This window comes from Rhododendron vialii, chromosome 10a, assembly GCF_030253575.1.
Source record: "Rhododendron vialii isolate Sample 1 chromosome 10a, ASM3025357v1".
Taxonomy (NCBI): Eukaryota; Viridiplantae; Streptophyta; class Magnoliopsida; order Ericales; family Ericaceae; genus Rhododendron; species Rhododendron vialii.
In genome coordinates this window covers 15,643,898-15,649,719 of record NC_080566.1, presented here as the reverse complement: position 1 = coordinate 15,649,719, position 5,822 = coordinate 15,643,898, and the positions used below count along the sequence as shown (strand labels likewise).

Below are 5,822 nucleotides of genomic sequence, written 5' to 3'. Positions count from 1 at the left end.
TAAGAACACCAAGAACAATGAGGAACAATAGCAAGAGTAAGCCACAAGAAATGTAAATCTAATCTAGATCTAAAAAGTGCAATGTAATCTAGTGCATATGTGGATATGTGACATAATGAGGCTTATATACTGACCCTCATTCGTGCATAGGGTATCCCAAAAATGCCCTAAAAATCTGCTACGAAGGCACTTGGTATCGATACAAGGGTTTCTTGTATCAATACTGGATATCTTTTAGACAGATCTACTAGACCGCCAAACAAATCACTGTCGATACAACAGAACACCGTATTGATACCGCCTTCAAATCGTTGGGCTCTTTAGCTTCTAGCCTCCGGCTTAGCTTCTAAAGGTCTTAGCCACCCGTTGGGTCTTCAACACTTCGTTCTTTGGCCCCTGTTGTTTCATTCCTTCATCGTCTTGAGTCTTGGACGCCTCCGGCACTCTTTAAGCTTTAAAACCCTCTTATTAAGTGGTGTTCCTACAAAATGAAAATAACATACCCACTACAACAAATGGGGGCTTCAATAGCATTAATTGACAGCGTTCTTTTTGGAATGCTATTATAGGAATACAATCACAGCGTTCCGTAATGTAAAAGGGAGGAGAAGCTCACGCTCAACAATAATAACGTTTCTTAAAGGCCACAACAGCGATCTACCAAAATTTCGAAAGTGCTATTCCACCGCACCCAAAATCGATTTGCTAAAAATTTCAAGATTTTAGTACCGGTGCCATTCGCACACCGACTCCCCCTTCGACAATCTCATCAACGCTCTGAGAAACCCTCACACATCGATTTCACCAGTTCCTCTCCCTCTCCCCTCCATCTTGTTCTGCAAAGAAACCCTAGAACCATGGTGTATCCATGGCGTTCATCTCCTTCAGTAGCACCAACAGTCGACGGCTCCCAACTCTCACCTCTACTTCACAAGGTATCTCTCTCTCGATAGACCCAAGATATATCTACGTATATACATATTTTTGTTTTGGGGTTTTGATTTCAACAGTGTGGCTACCAAAACCGTAGATATCAATTATGATGGAGGATTGAAATTAAGTCCTCCTGTTCGCTAAATGTAAGTCCTCAATTTCCTCCTATTCGTCAAACTCTAGATCCCTCTAGATCTCTATCCCTCGATTGCACAGGCACAAAAGCACCCAAGCACAACCGATCCCTAGCTTTGGCAAGCAAAATTCCACTACTAGCAGCCCTAAACAAGTGTTATTACTTAAGTGAACTTATTTTGTTTTCATATATTTAGTCAATTATCCATGCTTTGCTTTCTCTTTGGGATTTGCTTATTGATGCCTGATGTTGGTTGGTCTAACTCTATTATATTTTTTTTGGTGTGCGTGTGTGTGTGTGTGTGTTTTTTTTTGAACAGATGTGTGTGTGTTTTAGTAAAGCTTTTTTTTTGACTTACTTGAAATTTCTCAAGTATTAGGCAATGGAGGTTTTGAATGATTTGAAGATTGTTAACCAACACAAGTTTTCTGGTCGTAGAAGGCTCTACATATCTTCATGTTTTGCTCTTTCAATTGCCATGCAAAGTGGGCCAGGGAATTCATACAGGGACTATTCTTTAAGCGTATCTATTTTCATGACTTCATGTTTGTTGATGTATTTATGATTAGTGTTTTGTGTTTAAGGGTTAGTTTGGATATTGATCGATTGACGTTTGGATTAATTAGTAAGAAACTTAGGTCTACTTATTTTTCAAGTGCCTTACGAGGCAAATTGTTATATATGTTTTCCCCTATTTTTTTCATAAGTATGTTCTCCCCTATTATATTGGGTATTTTTATTTTTACAGCAAGTATTTTTCTTGTTACTCATCCACTGAGTTTGACCCCATCTACCTACTATCCATTTTTTTCATAAAGTATTTGCTCCTTAGTGATTAATGTATATTTTACTTGTTTTGCAGCAATCACGATTTGAATTAGGAAGGTGTCGTTGGAAAAGTTAATGGTGATTATTTTGTGGTGGTGCCATGGTTATAAACTTGTAAGCTTTCTTAAACTGTAGAATTATATGCTTCATGCCTTCAAAGTTCTTTTAGTACTTGTTTCCGGAGAGAGTACGTGGTCACTAAAACTTGTCAAACACGGTTGTGCAACTGTACGAGGGACTCAATTTCTTGTGTTACTATAGTGGAGGAAAAATAAGATATATAGTCACGTCGTCTTTCATGGGCAAATGGCGTTGAACTCTAGTCATTAGTTTGGTTTTATTCTTAAGTAACAGCTACAAGCATTCTCATTTTTCTTTGGCTATTAGTAATTATTCTTCTATATTTGTTGTAAGTAGCTGGTGATGTTCTATTCGTCCCATGTATATGCAACCAATTGCAAGGTCATTGGGAAACTTCATGCAGGTATGGTCTAAATGTTTGAAGGACCAAACAAACTAGTATTTGGTTGTGCAATTTAGGCTCATATATTGTGTATGTACTCCTTTTGAGCATGTCAACATATTTGGGCATGACCCTATCTAAGTCTTGATTGTATTCTCTTTTCAGATAATCTAGTGAAGGATTGGGCTTTTGCTAAGCCATTGGGTTTGTCTTTTTTATGTTTGCCTTTTCTTGCTGATCTATTAGTGATTGAGGTTTGAGTAGCAAGAAATGAGAATTTAAGCAACTTGTCATATCTGTTACTCGATTTGACAAGTATATGTTTTGATCACCAATTTTTGCAAGTATATGTTCTTCTTTCCAATGCTCTTTCAGCCTCATTAATCCTTGTTTTTCAAAAAATGGATGAACTTTGGAGAGCCTCAAAGTTAAAATTAGGTTTAAAAAAAATGTTAAGGAAAAGACAAGTGAAAGGTATGTGCATTTTGGTGTAGTTTTAAGATTGCAACATTAACACCTCATATTTATCCGATTCGTTCTTCGTAAGTTGGTTAAATATTTTATATGGGCTTTATGGAACTTCTCTATACTGTAATGTTCTAGTAACTCAATTCGTTCGTTCGATTGATTGATTGATGATTGCCTTATCAGTGATCCTTCGGTGCCTAACCCACTTGTATAGCTGAATTGCAGATTGGAGACAAAGAGCAAAAGAAGGTGCCGATCCTCTTCCATATCCTAAGCCAATTAATTGCTTAGGATGACCGATTGAAACCCAATGATAGATATAAAGCTCGGCGAGCGGATCCATAAGACGATAATGTTGATGTGCCTCTTGCTTGAAATAATGGTAGTGTAAGTCTCAAACTCTACAGTAACCAGAAGGTCTAACTTCCATTATACTCTTACTAGTTGATATTTGTCTTGAGATTTTGTATAGTATGCATTCTTATACATTATACATGAGTGATAGAACTTTTGATACTAAAGTTATCTCATATCTTGTTGCAAGTAAAAAATTACTCATGAACTTTTAAAGGTGTGAGGGTGACTGATTTTTTTTTATTACGGGTTGCTTGTTATATAATTTTTTTTATTTAAATAGTTAGAGATAATCTGTAATGTGTGATTGAAGTTTTTGATTGTGATTGTTCCATCGAAATGAAGAGAATACGGGAGTTACAAATTGCGTTTAGTCCAAATAGGATGGGGACGTGGGGGTGAGGAAAGGAGAATTGGGCGATGTCCATGTAGTCTTAGTCAAGGATTATGATGTGTCTCCAATTGTTGTTGATTCTTCTTAGATGTGGTAGATTGTGAATTATGAATGCTCTTTTCAACTCCAATATTTGGAGGGTTAAGAGTTGATCTCTGCTTGATGGGTATAGTTGTGGCTTGGCTGTTATTATTGAGATTCATCTACCGTGGTTAAGGGTATTGATAGGAGGCTGCGCAAATTTTCCTATTTTTATAGATTCGAGTTATCCACTGTCACATTTGTTCTCAACTCCTAAGATTGGGAGGGTTTGAAGGATTGGAGATGCTATGTATTTCTGCTGGATTTCTAAGGCTGATGGAATATTGATATCTGTCATTTTTGCTTTAAGCGGTGACTAATCAATGCTACAAGCCGGCTTGTGTTCTGAGTTAGGACCTGAGGAAGTGGTGATCATAGTTATTTAGGATTTATCCGGGTTTTCTAGATTGGTTCTTTGGGTCATTGTATCCTTGGGCTCATTCAATCTTCATTGAATGTAATCTTTTTCTTTTCTTTTCTTGTAGGCCTTTTATGAATATACCTTCATGAATCATCAGCTTGTCTCACAGGATATCAAGAAGAATGCAGCAATTCGAAGTGCTTGGCTTTGGGAGGAAAAAGAGACAAAACTCTAATGATAAATAAGCTTGCAACATAGGAAATTTTCATTAACTCATTACTTTTGTTAGCTTGTTCACGGCTACCATTTATGCCATTGGAGATCTTGGTAGTACTCTATGAATTAGGTCATTGTAATTTTTGCAACTCTTTCATGTAACGAATATTTACCCCAATAAATGAATTTATTTAATTACTTTGGCTGCATTGAAGTGTTTTAGATTTGTATTTGGGTCTTTTCTTCTCAAAAAAATTATTGTAATATCCATGTTGGATGTGATTAACAATATTAAACAAGGGTGCAATCACAAAAATGCTATTTAAAAAAATCTCAAACATATACAGCATGCACAAAACGTTATTAACAAAGCATACCAAAGACGGCGTTCTTTGAACGCTATTAAAAGTTTATCAAAGACAGCGTTCTTTGAAGAATGCTATTAAAAGAATGTAGAATACAGTGGTTGATGAACGCTATTAAAAGTATCCCAAAGACAGCGGTCAAAGAACGCTGTAAAAAGTTCAAACCTTTTAATAACATGGGCTAATACAGTGTTCACAAGAACGCTGTCTATTACTTTCCACAATGTTTTTTGCACTCTATTATATGTGATTTTTCTTGTAGTGATCCTACGTGTAATATCAAATAAAAAGCTAAATTAACTAAACATAAAATGATAAAACTAAGCACTTAAGCACTAAGAATATGCATTATTGGGTGCTTATCAATTGTGTTGAGAAGATTTATGAGTGATTCTAATGCATGTGGAAAGAATTTGTATTGTGAGATTGTTCTCAGAAATATCCATTTTCCAAGTGCAGAGACAATCAATATACAAATAGCTGCTATGCTACTTCTATTAATTATTCATGCGCTGCTATGTTCGGTTTGTAATAGTTTGTCTATGTATTATGTTTAAATAATGATATGTTTTTCCTAATTCAAATGGAAGCAATCCATGGGGCATGCTACTATTTTAGAAGGAAGACACACAGTCATCCTTTTTAATCTATTGGTTTTTGTTGCGTTTGTCAAAATCTCTCCTCAGCTTCGGTAAAAATCTCTACTCAGGTTCGGTAGCTGTGACTTTGTTCTTTAAACTTTAGTGGCTTAGTTCCATGTCTGTAATGGATCACTTGTTTTAAAATAAATACTGGTATCCTTGTTCATATCTCTTCTTTTATATGACAAGTTGTGTTACTCTGAAAATTATGCTAAAGTAATTCTGAGATAAGGTTTATCATTTTTGTAGAATAATTGCGATTTTAGGTTGGTTCTAAACTCTAGAAACACACAAAACATTCCATCGAGCCAAAAAAAAAAAACCATTGTCAATTTTCCAATGTAAGTTCCTTGATTCTTCTGCCTGCATTATTTGAAGTATAGGTCTTTTCTCTCATGCATTCACTAAAACAACTACAAAAATCACTTCTAACTTAATATAACTACTACAAAAGAATAGTAAAAAATTAACCAGTCCGAACTGACTACTATTCCTCCCATTTATAGCCAAAAAAATAATATATAGTGGTATTGGCAAATAACCCGTTCATTGTGCCTAGGTGCAAAGTACTAAATTTATTCA

General features: G+C 35.6%; 1 long non-coding RNA gene across 1 annotated transcript; it reads left to right on the top strand.

The window, feature by feature from the left end:
- Positions 1–860: 860 nt before the first annotated feature.
- LOC131304021 (uncharacterized) lies at positions 861–4,130 on the top strand. The gene is made up of 3 exons (XR_009192285.1): positions 861–1,079; positions 1,932–2,834; positions 3,043–4,130. It is a non-coding gene; the product is annotated as an uncharacterized LOC131304021 (long non-coding RNA).
- The last annotated feature ends 1,692 nt before the right edge of the window (positions 4,131–5,822 follow it).